This window comes from Diceros bicornis, chromosome 4 (assembly GCF_020826845.1).
Source record: "Diceros bicornis minor isolate mBicDic1 chromosome 4, mDicBic1.mat.cur, whole genome shotgun sequence".
NCBI lineage: Eukaryota > Metazoa > Chordata > Mammalia > Perissodactyla > Rhinocerotidae > Diceros > Diceros bicornis.
The window spans coordinates 26426583-26449522 of NC_080743.1; the positions used below are offsets into that span (position 1 = coordinate 26426583).

The following is a 22940-nucleotide window of genomic DNA, read 5'->3' on the forward strand; positions in this document are numbered from 1 at the left end:
TTGTACACCTGAAACTAATATAATGTTACATGTCAATGATATACAATTAAAAAAATTAAAATAAAATAAAAAAGAAGATACAGCGGGTCTTGCTGCTTTTTATTAGCATCCATTTACACGAAAACGGTGGTGAGGTCACTTCTTGAATATTGCAATGCAAATGCAAATACTGGTAAGCAACCCACATTGTCGCCACACTGTGTGTAAGAGAATCGCAGGGCCAGGCTGCCACTTCTAGGTCTCTTACATTCACTTTTGATGCTAATGCCAGAATTCACAATTCTCTGGATTTCCAGCGTGCCAGCAGGTACCATGTGTAAGTCACCTGCGGGTCATACTGGGACGTAATGGTCCTGGCAGCCTTGCTTGTCCCACAGCAGCAACATAGCTGTCCTGCCTCCTGGCTGACCCTCTGGAATCATGCCACTGGGCAGCCACTGTGAATCAGTCTCTGGCAGCTGCTTCCTTGTGATCCTTCCCGGCCATTGAATGTGGAATGTAACTCACATATGCCACAAAGCATTGAGAATCTCAAAGTCCTCAACATACAGGGCACTATGGAATATACTTCTTGACAGTTTTTTTTTTTTTTTTAATTTTTTTTCCCCAAAGCCCCAGTAGATAGTTGTACATCATAGTTGCACATCCTTCTAGTTGCTGTATGTGGGACGCGGCCGCAGCATGGCTGGAGAAGCGGTGCGTCGGTGCGCACCCGGGATCCAAACCCGGGCCGCCAGCAGCGGAGCGCGTGCAGTTAACCGCTAAGCCACGGGGCCGGCCCTTGACTGGTTTTTATATGGTCTCTGAGAAGAGTTGTTATTTTTTTGTGTTTCTGTTTTTTGGTTTCTTTGGTGAGAAATATTGGCCCTGAGCTAACATCTATTTCCATCTTCCTCTTTTTTTTTTTTTTTGCTTGAGGAAGATTGTCCCTGAGCTAACATCTGTGCCAGTTTTCCTCTATTTTGTATGTGGGATGCCACCACAGCATGGCTTGATGAGCAGTGTGTAGGTCCTGATGAGCGCCCAGGAGCCGAACCCGCAAACCCCAGGCCACTAAAGCAGAGCAGGAGAACTTAACCACTACGCCACCTGGCTGGCCTCAGAAGAGTTTGTTGATTCTCTCAACTGGAATAATCTTGCTCACCCTGAACTCAGAGCACTTCAGCTGCACCATTCATGACTTATTTATTTATTTATTTTTGTATCTCCCCTGCCGATCTTTGAAGCCAGGGAGATGTGTGTGGTAAGCAGAATAATGGCCCCCCAAAGATGACAAGGTCCTAATCCCGGGAATCTGCAAATATAATAGGCTACATAGAAAGAGGGAATTACAGTTGCAGATGGAACTAAGGTTGCTAATCAGCTGTAGAGATGGGGAAATTATCCTGGATCATGCAGGTGGGCCCAGTGTAATCCCCAGGGCCTTATAAATGAATGAGGAAGGCAGGAAAGTCAGAGTTAGAGGAGATGTGACAAGGGAAACAGAGCTGGAGTGTTGCAATTGCTTGTCTTTGAAGATAGAAGGCAGCCACGAGCCAAGGAACGTGGGCAGCCCCCAAAAGCTGGAAAATGCAAGGAAATAGATTCTCCCCTAAGAGATTCTCCCTAAAGAGCCTTCAAAGGGAACATAGCCCTGTCTTACCTTCATTTTATCCCAGTGAGCCTCATATTGAAATTCTGACCTACAGAACTGTAAGTTAATAAATTTGTGTTGCCTTCAGCCACTATATTTGTGGTAATTTGTTGCCATAGCGATAGGAAACTAATACAATATGTCTGATTCATCTTTCTGTAATTGCCTAACACAGGGCCTTGCACTCTGCAGGTATTCAATAAGGATATGTTGAATGAGTGAATACCAAAGAAATATTGTTTTATACCTACAGTTTATCTTTTTATTGTAGTAAAATATACATAATATAATATTTATTGTTTTAACCATTTCTAAGTATACAGTTCAGTGGTGCTAAATTCATTCACAATGTTGTACAACCATCACCACTATCTACACCCAAAAGTTTTTAATCATCTCCCCCAAAATACTCTATCCATTTAAACAGTAACTTCTCCTTTCTGCACTTCCCCCACCCCCTGGTAACTTCCATTATACTTTCTATTTCTATGAATTTGCCTATTCGAGCTATCTCATAAGTGGAATCATACAATTGATGTCCTTCTGTGTCTAGCTTGTTTCATTAAGCATAATGTTTTCAAGTTTCATCCATGTTGTAGTATATACCAAAATTTGATTCTTTTCTTTTGTGTGTGAGGAAGATCAGCCCTGAGCTAACATCCATGCTAATCCTCCTCTTTTTTTGCTGAGGAAGACCGGCTCTGAGCTAACATCTATTGCCAATCCTCCTCCTTTTTTTTCCCCCAAAGCCACAGTAGATAGTTGTATGTCATAGTTGCACATCCTTCTAGTTGCTGTATGTGGGACGCGGCCTCAGCATGGCCGGAGAAGCGGTGCGTTGGTGCGCACCCGGGATCCGAACCCGGGACGCCAGTAGCGGAGCGCGCACACTTAACCGCTAAGCCACGGAGCCGGCCCCAGAATTTGATTCTTTTTATGGCTGAATAATATTCCATTGTATGTATATACCACATTTTGTTTATTCGAATATTGATGGACACTTGAGTTGCTTCCACCTTTTGCCTATTGTCAATAGTGCTCTTATGAACGTTGTTATACAAATATCTGTTCAAGTCCCTGCTTTCAGTTCTTTTGGGTGTATACCTAGGAGTAAATTGCTGGGTCATATAGTAGTTCTATGTCCAAACTTTTGAGAAACTGCCAAAGTGTTTGCCACCATGGCTGCACCATTTTACATTCCCACCAACAATGCATGAAGTTTCCAATTTCTCTACATCCTGGCCAACATCCATTTCCCATTTTTTCCTTTTCTTTTTTAATAAAATTATAGCCATTTTAGTTGTGAAGTGGTATCTCATTATGATTTTGATTTGCATTTCCCTAATGACTAATGATGTTGAGCATCCTTGCATGGGCTTATGGGCCATTTGTAAATCTTTTTTGGAAAAATGTCTGTTTGAGTCCTTTGCTCACTTTTTGAATTCATTTTTTGTGTCAAGTTTTAGGTATTCTTTATATATTCTAGATATTAGTCTCTTATCAGATATACGATTGCACATGTTTTCTCTCATTCAGTAGGTTGTACTTTTGCTTTCTTGATAGTATCCTTTCATGCACAACTGTTCATGAAGTTGATAAAGCCCAATTTATCTATTTTTTTCTCTTGTTGCCTGTGCTTTTACGTTAATCTCAACCTGGATGACACATGGATTCTGTCTGAATGTCTCACAAAACCATCCTAGGCTTCTTGATGTGGTTTTTCACTCTGTGTCTATCAGCATATAAAAGATTGTCCAAATAGCAGAATTTGTGAGTAGCTAAGTGCTCTTTTACATGTGAAAATCTCTAACTGAGCAGTTTTATTCACCATAGTTCAAAATTGTAAACAATCCAAATGTCCATCAGTAGCAGAATGGATAAACCATGGAACATTGGCATAGTAGAATAAGACACAGCATTAAAAAAAAGAAAAGAATGCAGTCCTACTACAGAAATGAACATGGATGAATCTCACTGACATACTGATGAGGAAGAGGCCAGACACAAAAATGCAAATACTGTATGGTGCCATTTATTATGAAGTTAGAGAACAGACAAAACTAACCCATGGTGATAGAAGTCAGATTCATCGTTACCTGAGTGGCGTATTAACTGGGAAGAGGCTAGAAGGAAACAAGAAAACCTGCTGGGATGTTGAAAATAATCTATATCTTGATCTAGGCAATGGCTACACGGGTCTGTATGTGTATAATTCATCAAGTTTATACAAGATTTATGCACTTTACTATTTATATGTTATACTCCAATTAAAAAAAATTTAAATCTCTGGCTAATAGCGAGGTTCACAGGGTTCATGTTAGTACATGATCTTAGAGGCGTTTCCCATCAGGACGTGGTCTGAACTAACTCTCCAAAATGTTCCACCTTCTTTGGGAAGCTTAAAAACAACAGCTGATAGAGTATCTGCAGCAAATAGAAGCTCCTTAAGACTGTGCTTGTGGCAGGAAGAGTTTCCTTGAGGACTAGATAGAAGAACAATAAATCATTAGCTTCTAGATTCCTGTTATATTCCTAAAATAAAAATAGGTTGCCTGGAAAAAATCAGCGAGCAACCAAGTAGGATGCTTTGAATGCTATAGTGTTTGGAAACTATGCCCTTGATTGTTGCTCAAAGATGTTGCTAAGATACTTTAGATACCAAGAAACGGGATTGAAAAGGATGATGAGCAGTACAGCAGAATTTTTTTAAACACAAGTGTAAGTTCAAGCATGTCATGTTAACACAGACTCAGAGGGGAAACTGAGAAGGCATGAGGTGATGGCACTTGGCTGCAATTTGCTCACTGGCTGTTCGTCTCAGCAAAGTATCTGAAGATGTGGAAACAGCCCTGTAACACGTGATGTTTGAAGAAATTAGATTTTAAAAAATCATTTGGGTGGGGGCCCAGGTGGCTAGAAATATCGATCATCAGTTCATGTCAGCGGAGCAGAGACATGGTGAGCTCCTGACTGTAAGAGTGGGGCTTGAAGGGCGGGGGAGATGAGCAGGTAACACCAGACAGGGTTATCACACCTTAGAAGATTAGGCTATTATTCAAAATTAGATTTATAAAATGGACCACCCAAACCAAGATGAAATACATACAGTAAGGATGGGTGTATGATGTTCCATATTTGCTTCAACTCATCTTGGGTCCTGAGACAAGATGGAAAATAAATCACTAAATAGAAGTGCAGTGGAAAAAGAACTAAAGCTTTCTAAGTAAAAAAACATGCTTCAGCAACGTGTCTCATTTCTAAAGTTTTCAAGACACTAGAATGTATTAACAAGAAGTATGACAAAGAAAGGTGTATGTAAAGATAAAAGGAATCCTCTATGTGCATATTATTGTCTACATCATGTTTTGCTTACCGAGTATTTAGAAGAAATTTTTTTTAGATGGGTTAATTTGTAAAGGAATCAGGAATTCAACTTTTATTAATCAAGTACTGTGCGACAGGCGTGGAAGCTCTGAAGCACTGTGACAGGATTTGGACACTGTACAAATTTCAGGAAAGCTCTTCCATTCCATCTCCTTAAAAGGAACTACTAAATAATTAGGAATTAACCTTATTTTTGGGAAAAAAATCACAGGAGTTACTTCATGCGTGTCTTCAAGTATGTAATTTCCAGGGTTATTATAAAGGGATCTAATTAGGTGCTAACATTGTCAATAGAGATGGAAACAACCCAGCTTAAATGCTGTTAGGACATTCCAATGTGTTGTCTAATTTTGGATTGAACAAACAGCAAAAGTTATGGCATCTATCTCAAGAGATCTTTAAAATAGGACTGACCCCCTCCTGTTCCTGAAACTTTAGGCCTTATATATATTTTGAAGTCAAGGACTCAATAATTTCAAGCACCTCACACACGAGAGCTTTTTCTTCAGAGTGCTCACACAACCAACAGATGGCAGAATTGGCTGTGTTGTTCTTATATGGCTAAATACAAATTTCTATCTACATTGACTAGAATAGATATTTTTAAAGATGAGTGTATTTCCCTAGGAATCAGGGTATGTTACCCATTTACATGCACATACTCTCGCTTTTTCCCATTTCAAAGTACATTTCTGAGCCTCTTTCCCCAAAACTACCAAAAGAAAGGGCCTCGCCTTCGGCTAGTACCCAGGGCCAACAGCACATTCAATTCAAGAAAGGATAAGGCTCATGAACAAGGAAATGAAATAGAGATCTGGGCTCTTTCTTCAGAGAAATCCCATTAAAATACTGCAGTCCTTCCAATAAAGGAAGAGCTTAGAATCACTATAAGCTACCATCAGCCTTCCTGTCTCAGTGTAACTGCTGGACTTGACCATTTCCCAAAGAGCCTCTGGGACGGATCAGGCCTGACCTGGAGCCAGACAGACTTCCGACCTCTGCACCCCAGCCCGTATTGTGGTTCCGCACAGAGCTCCAGCCCACACCCTCCTGTCGTGCCCTCGATTACTTTCTGGTTCACGTGAGAGGCTCAGACTCATGTTTTAAGTCTGTCCTACAGGGAACTCAGCTCGTCCCAGGGGTAAACTCACACACATAAAAGTGAGGAAATGAGGATCCTAGTCTACGTGTGCGTACTATTCGTCTTCCTCTTCCTGCGGCATCACAGGATCAAACACTGCACGCACAGCTTCTGAAATGCCAGGAATCTCATGGCCCCTTCTCCACCCCACCAAAAATAAGAGCTAACACTTATTGAACATTTACTATGTGCCAGAATGTTTACTATTCTAAATACTGTACCTGCGTTTATTCATTTATTCATTCAACAAGTTTTTGAGTGACCACTATTTGCCAGGCACAGTTCTGAGCAGCAAATGAATAAATATTTGCCTTCATAGATGGTATAGTCTAGTGGGAGGAGAAGAACAATAAACAAAATAAATAATTAAATTATATAGTATATTAGAAAACATAGGCCCAGAGAGAAAATAATGCAGGTAAAAGGAATAAGGAATACCAGTGTAGGATGACAGGCAATGGCTATTTTAAGTAGAGTGGTCAGGGACCCCACTGGAAAGGCAGCATCTGAGCAAAGGAAAGAGTCAGTGCAAAAGTCCTGGAGCAGGGGTTTGCCTGGCATGTTCAAGAAGAGCAAGAGTGCCAGTGTGGCTGGAGTAGAGCGAACAAGGGGTAGACTCATAGGAGGTGAGGCAGAGGAGGTACTGGCAGGGTGGTTGGGCAGATTATGAAGGAGCCTTTAGGTCACTGTAAGGAATTTGACCTTTACTCTGAGTGAAAAGGAAAGCCAGGGAGTGTCTTAATCTACTTTATGTTTTAACAGTCATTGTGTCTACTATGTTGAGAAGAGACTGCAGAGAGTTAAGGATCTAAGCATGGAGACCATTCAGGGGCTATTACAGCAATTTAAGTGAGAGATTACCTTAGGTTGGGTTCCTTGGAAACAAACTCTGAGATGGGGAATTGCATGCAGAAGGGTCTCGGGGAGTGTGCCTGGGAAATACACCTGTGGGACATGAAGAATGCAGACTAGGGCAGAGGGAGAAGCCAACCTGCAAGATGCTGGCAACTGAGGCCTCAGCTAATCCTAAGGGGAGCTCCTGGAGCTGGGAAGGCCCTACGGAGTAGTCCAAAATTGTGTGAATTTCTGTGGCCGCTATAACAAATTTCCACAATCATAGTTGCTCAAGACAACACAAATTTATTATCTTACAGCTCTGGGTATCAGAAGTCTGAAATGGGTCTCACCGGCTAAAATCAAGGGGTCGGCAGGGCTTTGCTCCTTCTGGAGGCTCTAGGGCTAAATCTGTTTTCTTGTCTTTTCCAGATTCTTTTCCAGCATCTGGAGGCCGCCTGCATTCCAGCAATCACATCACTCCTACCTGTTTCCGTTGTCACATCTCCTCCTCCAACTCTGACTTCTCCCCCAATTTCATTTAAATGGATCCTTGTGATTACATTGGCTCCACCTGGATAACCCAGCATAATCTCTCCAACTGAAGGTCAGCTAATTAGCAACCTGAATTTCCCTTGCCATATAAACTAACATATTCACAGGTTCTGGGGATTAGGCCATTATTCTGCCTGCCACAGGCGAGGTGGCCAGGTCTTCGTATCCTTGCATCAGCCAGTCGTTGGTGGGCGCTGCCCCTTTGGAGGCCATGTAAGTTTTGAATGAGGCAGTTCTCTTGAGCCGAGGCAGTCCGCACAAAGGCCATACCTGTGTGCCTTCAACAACCAATATTCCCAGCAGGTGGGGGATGCAGTAACCACTGCAGAGATGAAGGTGGCCACAACCAGATAGATGATAGCGGTGAACCTGGCACAAAGCCATTGGATTCTGGATATATTCTGAAGTTAGATCCAACAGGATTTGCTGATGAGAGAAGAGGAGTCCAGGACACTCCATGATTTGGGGACTGAACAATAGAAAGTTAGGACTGCTATGGATTACACAGGGAACACTGGATCAGTACTGTCTCATTTAATCTTCATGATTAAACTATGCAGAAAGTACTTTTATTAGCTGCACAATGCATCTGAGGAAACTGAGGCACAGAGATGTAAAGAAACCTATCCAAGGTCGCGTGGCTAATAAGTGACAAAGCCAGAATTTGAAGTCAGTCAGTCCCACCCAAAACACTATGTTTTATCATTTGAAAAGAGATAATGGGACCCCTTCTCTGAAATATTTGTTTAGGGGCCCAGAAATTGAACTTATATCATCTTACAGAATCTTGATCTCTCACCCTGGACTGAGGACAGTGACTGGCACATACTAGTAGAATGTGCAAAAATATCTGTGGGCTGACTGTGTGAAGATCTAGTTGCACATATAGAATGCCTGTGTGTATTCCTACTTGGCTGTTTAATATTATGTCCCTGCCCAAACTCTTCAGTGCTTCCCACCTCTTTATTCATAAAGTCCAAACAGTTAGTTCAGAATCCGTGATGTGGCCCAAGGCTCATCTCTCACTGAGTCTCAGCCCCTTCTGTGCTGTTTCATACGTCAGCCCCTTTACCCTTCCTGCTCTTCTTTAGGTGCTAGAGACGTGTTTACCATGCTCTACCCAGACCCACTGGTTTCCCACCTTCCCCTCAACCCACCATGCTGGTTCTGCTTCCCCATCATTGGGTAGGATGCACTCAACACCTGGGATGTTTCTCTTTTCCCCCAACCTAGCTGAATATTCCTGATCTTCAAAGTTTAGATGGAGACTCTCTTCCATGAAGCCTTCTGCGCAAGCTAGGATTTTGTTCAATTGCTTGTAACAGTAACTCAATTACATTGCTTTAACCAAATAGGTGTTTATTTTTCTCACACATCAGGAAGTCCAGAGGAAGGCATTCCAGGACTGCTACAGCTTCTTAAACAAATCATCAAGGCCCAGGCTGCTTCTAACTTCCTTGTCTGCCATCCTTAGCATCTAGCTTTAGTCCTCATGGTTGTAAGATGGCTGCTCCACTCCAGGTATTGTGTCTGGGTCCCAGGAAAAAAGAAAGGGCAAGGACAAAGAGTTAAAGGTGCATGACAACTAAATCTGTGCCTTTGTATCAGGAAAATAATAGCTTCTCAGGAAGCCCCACCCAGCAGACTTCCCCCGGCATCCCAAAGGCCAGAACTTGATTGCATGGCCACCTCTTACTGGACACATTCCTAAACAGAACTGGCATTCTGTCAGAAAGGAAGAGGAAGAGACTGAAGATGAGATAGACAATCAGCAGTGTCTGCCACGCCTTTGGAGCCTACTCCAGCCTGTCTGAACTTTACCCCCTCTGAGCAACTATTTATTATTGCAATTTGCATGCAGCTGAAGGGTGGAATCCATGTCTATATCCCCCTCTATTGAGTGCTGAGCATATGGTAAATGTTCTATTAACTAATACCTTGAATGTAGAGGCAATGTGGTATAATGGTTACTAGTCAGGTGGCCTGGATTTGAATCCCAACTCTGCCATTTACCATTTATTAATTCTGCAACCTTGGTCACCTCTCTGTTCTTCAATTTCCCCAGGTGTAATATGGAGATGATATGGTAAGGCATACTTTATACAGTCGTGGTAAGAATTAAATCAGTTAATTTTAACAGACCATTTAGACTAGTAAGCACTATGTGTCTGTTCAATAAATACATGGATGACACCTATGTTTAAAATATTACCAGTTGGACAAGTTAGAGCATCTTCATGGACTAAAGGGACAGAACAGCTTAAGCCAGCACTGTCGAAGACAATTCAGATGCACGATGATCACTGTGGCTGAGACACCAGTTAGGAGACTGGGCTGCGTGCTAGTCAGAGTTCAGGCTCTAAGGTCAGGCTGCCCACATTTGCCCACTAGCTTTTTCCCACTTATTAACTGTGTACCTCTGAGAAAATCACTGAATCTGTCTAAAGCTCAGTTTTCTCATATGTGAAATTGGGATAATAATAAATAGAGCCTACCCCCTACGTGCGCTTTGAAGACTAAATGAGATCATCTATGTAGGATGATTAGCATGGCTCATGGTGCATCTGAATAAATGTTAGTTCTATTAAGAATTAGGACCTACGATGAAGAGGCTAGCTGGACTATGTCACCCTGGCTGAAGCGGGTACAGGAGTGTAGAATGAGGTTTTGCCATAAATGTTGATCCTCACTATGGAATCCATCCATTTTCAGACACACTAAACTCAAGGCTAGAAATTGGAGCTGAGGGGAAAGGCACCCAAGTCCCTTGGCCTCCCTCTGGCTCTGCGAGGCTGTCAGGAGCCGGCTCTCACTTCTTTCACTTCTGACAATGGATCCTTGCAAAAATGCAACAAACGGACCTCTCCGAAGAAACACCTACTTTATTTTTTCTTAGAACTGGAGGGGTATAGCAGACATCTGCTTATCTCTGGAAGTCCCTACCTAACATGAATAGAGGCTTATCGAGGCAGCCCTGCGCTGGCCTTTATCATCCCCACACCAAGACAAGCACGTGGGTCTTGAGTCTGGTGCAACTTTCTTTAGGGAAGATAGGGCACTGTAAATTACCCTAATCATCTTTCTCCAAGCTCAAGCAATCATGCCTGCGACTCTCTGTTTCCCAATTTGAGGCAGGAATTAAATTGACTACTTACTAAAAAAAAAAAAAAAAGTTCACTGTATCACAGTTCATAATTACTAGAGCTTTTTTGTGCATATAGTACACTTTTTAAAAGCATACACTTACCATCCAAAAGCCACGATGAAATGGCTATTTTTGCCTGTGATGTTGTCATTACATTATGGCAGGAACAAAATAAAATTCCAAATTGTTGAAAAAAAAATTTTGACTACTTTCTAAACTGATTCTATGTAACCAAATCTCCCTCAATTAGAATAATAGAGACAACTTAGGTCAAAATCACTAATACATATTTGTAGGATGAAAGCACAAAATGTGTAAAATATTTCTTTGTGAAATTGTGTTAATCCTTTTAGGCAAAATATACATAATTAGTATCAACATGTTCTAATAAACTAAATGAGACTAATTAATGACAAAAGCTATAGTTTAAAATAGTTGTGTGTCATAACCATACAAGTCTTTGGATATAGAGGAAGTAATTGCTGGGGTCTGGCCCGGTGGCACAAGTGGTTGGGTGCGCGCACTCCCCTTCGGCGGCCCCGGGTTCGCAGGTTCGGATTCCGGGCATGCACCGACGCACCACTTGGTAAGCCATGCTGTGGCGGCGTCCCATATAAAGTAGAGGAAGGTGGGCATGGATGTTAGCTCAGGGCCACTCTTCCTCAAGAAAAAAGGGGGAGGTTGGCATCCAATATTAGCTCAGGGCTAGTCCTCCTCACAAAAAAAAAAAAAAAAGAAGTAATTGCTGATTCCCAAAAGAGACTGCATATTGAGGAACATAAGTTTGTTATCCCTTGCTTTGAAAATAAAAGAAAGCTATGAATTTAGCGAGTAAGTCCTTGAAAACGCTCAGAAGAAATAATCTCAAAGGCTTAATTAAATCCAGTAAAACGTGTTTGAACTACCATAGAAATTCAAGAAGTATTTACCAAGCATCCTACTACTATTTTTATAACATGTATATGGTAGTTCATTTACTCCTAACTCTCCTATAAGATACGTATTATAACGTGCACACACACACAAACACTTCCAAGAAACCAGAGGCTAAATATCTTAGCCAACATCACATAGTTAATGGGATTTGAACTCCAGCCTTCTAACTTTAAACTTGTGGTTTGTTACATTTCAGAACAATTTCCTATATTATAAAATCAGATGCAGGACAGTCTGAATTAATGTGCCTTTCCCATATTCTCTACGTAAAATCCTCCTCTTAAATAACTTATTTTGTTGCAAACAGAAAAATAGATGACCAGGACAGAAGATCAGAACCCTTCCATCGCACCCTCCACTTATGCCTAAACTGGAGGAAGTTTCAGAGGCCACATTATGTATGGGAGACTGTGTTGAGCCAAGGGAAACTTTGAAACTTGGGCTTTGGCCTCCAAGGCCATTGCACTCCACCAGCAGGCAAGGCTAAGCGGGGTAAAGTGGCCTAGAGCCTAGAAATAAAACCAGTCACACAGCCTCCTCTCTAGGCAGCACCTGAGGCTCTGCCCCCTCAGCCCAGTACTTGATAGTGAAGCAAGAACAATGCACTGACAACCAGGAATGAGGGCCAAGAAGAGGGTGTGTGAGCCTGCATGTGTACAAATGCCCAGGGCAAAGCCAGTCTGGGCAGCCAGCCCCAGCCCTCAGATGAACTGAGTGCTGCCCATCTGACTTACCCAAGCAGATGGAAAAGACAGAATGAAGAAATGAGAGAGAATGAAATGAAGTAGCCAGGACCTCTCCTTCTTCCTCCAGAGGAAAACCATCCCAGAAGACAGAAGTCTATTTAAGCCCCACACCTTAGAGAGCACGGCCCGAGACTCTCTCTGGATATTGGATTAGAAAGGGACCAATCCATAGAAACATGCCTCCTCCTGGGATTGACCTCAGAGGTGGACGAGGGGAGCAGCAGGAGCCTCCTTAGCCTATATGCCAACATATTTTATTTTATATTCTTGATGTAAAATTTTAGAACTTAACAATATTATACAGCATAAAATAATAAATGTTGGCGATTTTCTGAAGAGCCTTGGAAATTCTCCCGCTCATCTACTGGGGAGCTGCCACATCGTCTCCTAATTGTACCCTTACAAGCAGACGTAATTCATGTTTCTGAATGAATTTATAATGCAAAACCTTCAACGGGTGGTGTGTAAGTTCCACACGGACTCCCTCATTTTTGCAACAGGGGAAGATTATTTCCAGGAAGGCATTTTGCAGATGTGAATACTAAGCAAGCAGCTATTGTAGTATGTGAAACGGGAAAGTCTCCCAGTATCTGGGAACTGATGCAGTGGGTCAGAGCTGGTTTTAATTATGTAGAAGTGATTGGTTACAGTAAAACTCAAACTGGAAAATTGCCTCAGAGCTAGAGTAAAGAATTCATAAGATTTAGAGTTGGCGGAGACGAAAGCGATCCTCTTACGTAATGGTGCCCTACATTTTATTTAATCCTGTCAACAAATATTTACTGAACATCTATCATGTGCCAGGAACTCAAGCACAAAGATTCCTTTTAACATTAGAAAAGGTCACAGTCTCCCATTCGATAGTAATTGTAATTCTAGACTTTAGGAAAGAAAAGTAACAAATGGGATAAAATTAATTCCAAACACAGTAATACTTTAATCATTACGACAGCGCCTACATTTGAAACTTAATAGTATACATATAGATGAGTCATATTATTTATTCCATTGACAGAAAACGCTTGATTCACAAACATTTCCTAAAATTCCTTGTAATCACACCACAGATCCCTCCGAATGTGAAGCCTGTGAGTTGGAAATCAGTGATCTAGTCCCATGTGCTCATTTTACAGACTATAAAAGCTGACGTCTAGAAAGGTTATAAGTAACTTACATCTGGTCTCCTCACTAGTTAGTGGCAGAGCTAGAGGCTCAGACCTCATGGTGTCATGCAGCCTCTGCTTATTTGCTGTCTATTCACTTAGGGGACAGAGAACCCTAACTGTCCCCCATGATTCATTCTCTCCATCTTCTGCCCCACAAGTTTGAGCAGGGCACAGATAGAGACTCCATTTCCCAGCCTCTCTTGCAGGTAGGCATGGCCGTATGACTTTGGCCAATGGGATGTAAGCAATGGGATGGGAATTCATGTGTGCAATGTCCAGGTCACGTTCTTATCTGGGAAGCCTTTACCTCTCCATATCCTCTCCCCACCCTCTTCTGCACTTTTGGGGCAGCTGTGATCATGCAGATGAAGTCAGCAGCCTCGAGACAAATGCATAAATAGAAGGAACCTGAGTTCCTGGATGCCCTCAAAGAGCAAGGCCACCCTGCACTCCCCATCCCCTTCTAGACTGGCATCTGAAAGAGGAATAGATTTCTCTCTTGTCTAAGCTACTATATTTTGGGGTCTCTTTGTTGCAGAAATTTAGTCTAAACCTAACAAAAATAACATAATATACTCAGATAAAAGTCTCCAGGGTGAGATGGTTAAGGGAAATAGCAAATTATGTTCTTGAAAATAAGAAAGAATGGCATTCGTTTGTATTTCTAAATAATGGCATCACAACTGATCTTGGGTGGTCACAGAAGAAAACTAAATGGTCATAAAAGCACTGTTGATTCTGCCTTGTTCTCTCTCTCTCTCTATCACCCACTCTGGGGGAAGTCAGGTGCCACGTCACGAGGATGCTCAGGCAGCCCTATAGAGAGGCCCACGTGATGAGAAACTGAGGACTCCAGTCAGTAGCCAATTAGCAACTGAGGTGAGCATGGAAGTAGACCTCCAGCCTCAGTTAGATCTCCAGATAACTGCAGCCCTGGAAGACATCACATTTGCCTCATAAGAGAGCCTGCGACAAAACCACCTAGCTAAGGTACTCCCAATTCCCGACCTATGGAAACTGTAAGATAATAAATGCTTGTTTTGAGCCACTAAATTTTGGGTTAATTTGCTATGCGGTGCAGATAACGATACACTCCTTGGATATGTTTGGTATGCTATCTTACGCAGGGCCTGGTAGGTGCTAGAAACATTGGCCTGCCTCCCCTGTGAATAGATTAATTCCATGGAAAATTTAGTTAATATTCCCTAGTTTTCTACAGGATTAGAGGGAATAACGCCTGTAAACACACCTCTTCTTAATGAGTTTTGGATTATGTGATTTTGGGTGTAAGGGTGGGGATAGGTAATCTCATCAGGTATTACATCAGGCTTCAGATAAAAGAGGCAAATTGGCATCAAGTTATACAACTGATTTACATTTAGATGTTTCCTGATATTTTGGTGAAATGAATTTATAAATGTAGAAGCCAGTCCTTTCATTAATCATTTCAACAGCTATCCAGCGCATTGCTAATACCCGGTATTAGTTTATGGAAAATAATTATAATAGTCAGGGACTCCTCCCTCTCCCTTACTTATCATCCAGCCAGTCACTGTGTCCCCTAGAGACTAAATCTTGAATGGCTCCAGAGTCCCTCCTGCTGTTTGAGGCCCAGGCTTTCCTGGTGGGGTCTTAGGGCAGGTGCTGCCACATTGCTTTTTCAGGTGGGTGGGTGGTACTTGCATATGGGGGCTCAAAGAGCATCTGAGTTGAACATGCTCCTTCCTGAAATAGTCACCATAATTTCCAAATTCCAAATCAAGACATATTTAAATTAGAGACTGCTCTAAAAAATCCAGGACCCGGGAAGGAAATCGTCACAGAGAAATGGGCTGACCTAGTGACCAGCATTCCCAGTGACCAATCGTTCATTCCCAAGATATTCCATGAGTGTTTGCTCTGTGCCAGACAGACAGGCACCACGAAGGGGACAGGCCCAGTCCCTGCCCTGGGCTCTTACCATCTAACTTTCAGAGCTGTAGGCTGCTCCCCCCAGGGTTCTCTCGGCTTCTCACTGTACCCCCATCCCAAGCTGGAAAGCGGAGGTAGGCACCCAGCCTGTGCTCTCCCTTCGCCTCCTGGAGTGGAGCTCTTGTGCACAGTGGGGCAAGGGGAGGTCAGGATGGTAGGCTCACTGGGAAGCTGGGTGACGGGAGTGTCACCTCCTGCTATGTCAAATAGCTGGAGAAGAACTTGAACTAGGCAGATATTTTTTCAAACACCCTCTTAGGGAGCAAGAATTGCATTTTCATTCTGTGTCAAAAACCGTGTTTTTTGGGGCCGGCCCGGTGGCGCAAGCGGTTAAGTGCGCGCGCTCCGCTGCGGCGGCCCGTGGTTCGCTGGTTCGGATCCCGGGCGCGCACCGACGCACTGCTTGGCAAGCCATGCTGTGGCGGCGTCCCATATAAAGTGGAGGAAGATGGGCACAGATGTTAGCCCAGGGCTGTCTTCCTCAGCAAAAAGAGGGGAGGATTGGGGGATGTTAGCTCAGGGCTGATCTCCTCACAAAAAAAAAAAAAAAAAAAAAACCGTGTTTTGCTGTCCCACACACTCCTTCCCTGACTGTAACAGCATCTAAGGCCACAGTCACAGAGAGCCCTGGGCTGGCCTCTGGAGAGCTGTGTGCCATGCAGTGTGCAGTGGTTGACTAGGCCTGCTCTGATGACAACTTAGTCTTCAATGCAGATGAAGCCACTGGGGCTCCTGTTGGTTACAAAGAGACCTTCTTTTTCTTATAGAGTATTTGTCCACTAAGACAAAGCAAACCAAAATGAAGATACATATTACTTAGATCCATTTTGGAAATGAGGTGAGACTGTTTAGGGGGAAAAGCCCTTTTACCATTGTTTTCATCTGGGGATAACATTCCCTACCTCATCAGATTGTCCCTACTCCTACAATACCCCCTGGACTTGGTTGAATGGTGTACCCCCAAAATTCATGTTCACCCAGGACCTCAGAAAGTGACCTTATTTGGAAATAAGGTCTTTGTACATTTAATTAGTTAAGATGATGCCATACCAGATTAGGATGGGCCCTGAATCCAATGACTAGTATCCTTAAAAGAGGGCCATGTGAAGACACAGAGGAGCACACAGAGAGGAAGTATGTGACGACTGAGGCAGACACTGGAGTGATGCAGCTACAAGCCAAGGAATGCCCAGGGTTACTGCCGGCCACCAAAAGCTAGGAAGAGGCAAGGAATGATTCTTCCCTGGACCCTCAGAGGCAGCATGAGCTGACATTTTGATTTCTGACTTCTAGATTCCAGAGCTATGAGAGAATAAATTCGTGCCACCCAGTTTGTGGGACTTTGTTACAACATTCCTAGGAAACTGAGACACCCAGAGGCCCAGACCCTGCCCTTTCCCCTTGATTGAAGCCCAGGAGTCAGCAGGTGTATCAGGCTTGGGTGAGACTCTTCCTGTAGAAAGTCTGCTCTAGAATAGCCAAAGGAATCCTAAGAAAAAAGAACAAAGCTGGAGGTATCACACTCCCTGATTTCAAAATATACTACAAAGCTATAGTAATCAAAACAGCATGGTACTGGCACAAAAACAGACACACAGATCAATGGAACAGAATTGAGAGCCCAGAAATAAACCCACACATCTATGGACAGCTAATTTTTGACAAAGGAGCCAAGAACATACAACAGAGAAAGGAAAGTCTCTTCAATAAGTGGTGTTGGGAAAAGTGGACAGCCACATGCAAAAGAATGAAAGTAGACCATTATCTTACACCATATACAAAAATTAACTCAAAATGGATTAAAGACTTGAATGGAAGACCTGAAACCATGAAACTTCTAAAAGAAAACATAGGCAGGATGCTCTTCAACATTGGTCTTAGCAGCATATTTTCAGGTACCATGTCTGACCAGGCAAGGGAAACAATAGAAAAAATAAACCAATGTGACTACATCAAACTGAAAAGCTTCTGCACAGCAAAGGAAACCATCAACAAAGTGAAAAGACAACCTAACAACTGGGAGAAGAAATTTGCAAACCATATACCTGATGAGGGGTTAATATCCAAAATATATAAAAAACCCATACATCTCAACAACAAAAATACTAACAACCCAGTTAAAACAACTATCTACTGGGGTTTTGGGGGGGGGGGGGGAAGGAGGAGGATGGGCAATAGATGTTAGCTCAGAGCTGGTCTTCCTCAGCAAAAAAAAAAAAAAAGAAGAGGATTAGCATGGATGTTAGCTCAGGGCTGATCTTCCTCACAAAAAAAAAAACGGGCAAAAGATCTGAACAGACATTTCTTCAAAGAAGATATACAGATGTCCAACAGGCACATGAAAAGATGTTCAACATCACTAATTATCAGGGAAATGCAGATCAAAACTATAATGAGATATCACCTCACTCCCATCAGAATGACTATAATTAACAAGACAGGAAACAACAAGTGTTGGAGAGGATGTGGAGAGAAGGGAACTCTCATAGACTGCTGGTGGGAGTGAAAACTGGTGCAGCCACCATGGAAAACAGTGTAGAGAGTCCTCAGAAAATTAAGAATAGAACTACCATATGATCCAGCTATTCCACTGCTGGGTATTTATCCAAAGAACATGAAAACACAAATGTGTAAGGATATATGCACCCCTATGTTCATTGCAGCATTATTCACAATAGCCAAGACTTGGAGGCAAGGTAGGTGCCCATCAAGGATGAATGGATAAAGAAGATGTGGTATATATACACAATGGAATACTACCCAGCCATAAAAACGATGAAATCTGGCCATTTGTGACAACATAGATGGACCTTGAGGGTATTATGCTAAGCAAAATAAGTCAGATGGAGAAAGTCAAACACCATATGATCTCACTCATAGGTAGAAGATAAAAACAACAACAAACAAACACATAGAGACAGAGGTTGGACTGGTGGTTACCAGAGGGGGAGGGAGCAGAGAGGAAGGCGAAAGGGGTGATTAGGCACAGGTGTATGGCAATGGTTTGTAATTAGTCTTTGGGTGGTGAACATGATGTAATCTACACAGAAATTGAAATATAATGACGTACCCCCGAAATTTATATAATGTTATAAACCAATGTTACCGCAATAAAAAAAAAAAAGCCTGCACTGATTGTGTGAAACTGACTGAAGACCCAGCAACAGGCACAAAGAGGAGGGGACAGTGGTCATGATCCTGGGGAGCAGCCAGCCAGCTCAGGGCCAGGGCTGTGGCAGGGGTAGACTGAACCATAAGCCTCTGCTCAGGTGCCAAGTATAGTTTCCCCGAACTCCTATCAAAGCCTGTCCTTTCTTCCTAGCAACGAGTTAGGAAATTAGGACATGGAGAGTACAAACTGCAGACTTTGGGCTGTGAAGGGGAGAAGGAAAGGTCTGCGGCTCAGGAAGGCGGGTTGCATAAAAGCCCTTTGCATGCTCTACCTACTGAACTATTAGATAACATGATGGGTGTTGACATGCCCAGGACATGGCCTCAGACCTTGTGGAGATTATCTTTTAGGAGGGCAAAGATTAACAACAAAATAAATGCGGCATTGCTGCTATGAGAAGAAATACTGTCACAGAATGTTTACATGGGATTTTGCATCTGCTTGGACTGAGGACACAAGATAACAGGTGGCAAGTGCTCCCATATTCCAGAGTGAGCTGTTAGCTCGATTGTGCAGGACTTGTAATGGAGGAGGCTAAGAACTGGTTTTGAGACCTTAGCTGACTACCCAGCCCCAGCCTACGAAAGAGGCTGGAGAGTCTGAGAGCAGGGCTGGGAACTTCAGGAGGAGGATCTGGTGAGTGGATGATGTGTGATTCACCCCAAATCCCCACAATGCAGAAGAAGTGGCAGGCCTTCAGGGAGACCTTCTGGAGCAATTGAAATGCATCCCTGGAGGTGGGGCTTGGACTGGTATCAGCCTCGTGCCTAAGAAATCTAAAGGGCAGGTGTCTGAGTGAAGCTGCTTGTGGCAACAGTATGGAGCGTGTAATTTGGGAAGTAAGTTCACTCCACTGACCACAGGTCAAGGTGTATGTTTACCGTGACACAGAAGTGCAGATATTGGAAGGGTGTGCTGTGAGTTGACCTAGAAGCTCCTTAAAGGGACTTTCCCCAAAGGACTATTCTTAAAGGTATTCCAACAGAGAGAGGTCAACTCCCAAGAACAGAGGTTAAAGGAGGAGTTTCAAGTGGCCAGTCAATAAGTGGATCACTGTATTAGGGAAGTGCAGGTAAGAATCCCCAGGAACTGGGCTCCAAAGAATCTCAGAGCAGCCCATCCAGGAAAGAGTCCACTTTGAACACTGGCCCATCCCAGAGAGTGCCAACCCTCTAGTCAGTAGATCCTTTCTGGCCCCTTTATCTCCACTTTCCCCTCTAATCCTGTTAGGGGTCCAAAGTTGCACCTGGTAAAGGGAGGGAGGACCTGGCATTGTAAAGAGACTAGAAGCTGACTACACTCCCCTTTCCTACTGCAGGCTCCCAGCTTGCAATAGGCCAGCTTTGAGTGATTCACAGTTTTTATTATATCTCTGCACTGGGCATGATTACTTACTCAGCTGAGACTGTCCTGAGACTTAAAGTGACGAGAGCACTTTCCATGATCTGTGAGTGAGCAGATAAGCTATGGGGCCTGCTGGGGGTCTCATCCAGGGGAAACCATCACCTCAGGGTGATTTATAAGGGCAATTGTGGGGGGAAAATAAGTTTGCTTTATAATTGGGCTCCTCAAGTCCTGCTGTTTCAATTACATCCTGAAAGAGAGGTACATGGTATATGAGTGCATTCAGTGAGGGCTAGACTCAAGAAGGCAGGAGGTGAGGGAGAGCTCAGATAGGGCCTCAGGCTGTGGGGAACCCAAGTTCACAGCAGCAGTGAAAGAGGGTATGAAGACCAAATAAGGAGGAAAGGTAGGAATTGAGATCAGAGTAGACTGTCTGAAATACTCTATGAGAGAAGGAATAGTTTGGGGTGACTTCCAGGTCAAGAGCATGGTCATAGAAGTGGTGTCTGGGCTAAGGTGAAGAAGAAGGTAAATCAGAGATGGAGAACTAAGGAAGCTGGGCCATCTATAAGATGTGAACACCACCCAAGATGATGGCAGAACTTGAAACAGAGAGAAGGGCTACGACTGTAGTCATCAGTGACGAAGAAGAACAGATCAGGAAGTTTACATGAGCCCCAGGGAAGCAGGGTTTCACAGATGTGAGCAAGAACTGAGAAGATAGGGAGTCCAGATGGCTCAATGGAAGGGCCTGGGAAAGAGGAAGTGAGTGGGAAACTGAGGTGGAGGAGAGGACGCACCAAGTTTTGTTGGGAGTGAAATCATGGGATGGGGCTTACAATTGTGGGTCAACCAATGAAAACAGGGATGTGAGGCAGAGGTGACTGAGTCCTTGATAGTCTTCTGCAGCCCTGCCACTTCAAGTGTGCTCTGAGGACCCCCAGCATCAGCACCACCTGAGACGTAAGGCCCGCTCCAGACCATCTGGATCAGACTCACATTTTACAAGCTCCCCAGGTGGTTCTAGCACACTAAAGTTTGAGCAGCTCCATTCTAGAGTATGGCAAACTTAACACAGCTGTGGCCTAGAAGGGGCACCGTGAGGTCATTACATATATCTGGATATTCTTTTTCTTTCGGGTCCATACGGGGCTGTTGCACTGGCCTCCTAGTATGTGAAAATAGATGTTAGGAGACATTACAAATGAGCCACTGGGCACATGGTCAGTCACACGTGGACAGGCCCAGGCTGCTGCGATGGTATTGGAGAATCTAGACTACTGTGCACATTTTGCGGAGGGCTGTTTGGTGGGGAGAGTGGGGCTGAAGGGAATTGAAACCAGTTTCATGTGTGGACAGAGTAAATGATTGAAGGGAGTAAGCAAAGACAAAGCCCAAAATATCTCCCCGCCAGCTTTGCTTTGCATCTGACATCCCACATATCTCCCTCCAGCAGCCAATTCCACAGATATTTTCCGGGTATGAACCAGATGCCTGGCAGGCACTTCTAAACGTCTCTTCCAGTTTCCCGAGCCTTTGCATAAACCGCATCACGTTTTAATTTTTATTCTCATAACCACCCTTTGAGGTCAACACGGAAGGTAGGATATACTTTCTCTATGTATAGCTCTTGAGGATTTGCCCCAAATCACAAAGCTAATAAATTGGGATTTTAATCTAGGTTTTCTGACTTCAGTCTGTCTCTTTTATGAAGGGGCTTCTTTCTTATTTAATAGACATAGGAGTTTGGTGGGCCTTGGATTGTTGTAAAGTGTTTGATTTCCTAATTATATGAGCAAGGCAGTTTGAAATGCAGAATGAGGGCCCTTTTGGTGACAATCCCCTTTCCCCATCCTCTCCAACCCATCTCATGGGATATTGCAAACAAAGCGAGACGCGCCGCAGAAAGCAGCCATGCCCACTTCAGTTGACTTCTCTGGGGCCACGTGCGGAGAAGCCCTGATTTCCTTCGTGGAGAGACAGCACTCCGGAAAAGCTTACCTATTGCTTCCCTGCTTCCTCACACCGCAGGGCGTCAACCTTACAGCTGCGTGGCTACAAAACACCACCGTCTGGTCACTCTGATTCTAAGATGATTGCACATAACGCTAAATAGATTGCTGGCAGAAGTCTTAACTTTTAAAACAAGAGAAATGTGGGAGGAATGAGCCTGCTGGGCCCACCACTCCCAGACTCTCCGCACCTGTTTCTACACATGCTCCTCGCTGCCCTCCTCTGGGGACCCCACCGTAGTCAGGGAGACTGGGCTTGGAAGGAAGTGGAGGGAGCCCAGGAGCCTCTTTTCTCAGTATTGTTTTGCAACGTAGGCTCTCCCTTTCAGCACACAGCCTGAAAACAGAGGTTGTTTTTCAAAATCCAGGGGAAAGCACTGACGTGAAGTTGTCCCATTGATATGCAAGGTGCCACTCCCTTCAGTCCTCTGAACACTGTTGACAAATGAGACCAGCTGGCTCCCAGGGGGCATTGTCCTCAGTTGTTCATGCAGACCCCTTTACCTAAGATGGGAGAGAAGGTTGGGGAAATCAAGAATAAGCCTGTTAAAGCATCATCACTGGGCCCCAGAAGGACCTCTCAGAGCCCACAGCTGTTTACTCTGAGAGTGGCCTTATGGTCCTTCACTGGGATTCCACTTTTCTCCTTGTTTTAATTTTTTTAAAGGACGTGATATGGTGACCAGAGTCTGGGTCAAGGACCCAGTGACAAGGAGGGACTGTCCCACCACTAGTCCTAATGTTTTGCCTTTCAGTAGGCAGAATGTACAGGCCTCTGCTGGGTGAGCTGGTGCCAGCTGTGGGAGCAGCACGATCCAGTGGAGCAGAGAGTTCAAAGTCCAGAGAATCCAGAGGTTGAGAGCATTTTGTATAATTGTCCTGTTTATGTAGGACTGGCCTC

At 43.7% G+C, this 22940-nt stretch overlaps 1 protein-coding gene across 1 annotated transcript in view; it reads right to left on the bottom strand.

Moving 5' to 3' along the window:
• Window positions 1–8893: 8893 nt before the first annotated feature.
• LOC131404148 (uncharacterized) overlaps window positions 8894–22940 on the bottom strand; it is a 33685-nt gene continuing 19638 nt past the window's right edge. Inside the window, exon 4 of the transcript XR_009219737.1 lies at window positions 8894–9077. The gene's annotated coding sequence lies outside the window, so the exon portion shown is untranslated. The remainder of the gene's footprint in view (window positions 9078–22940) is intronic.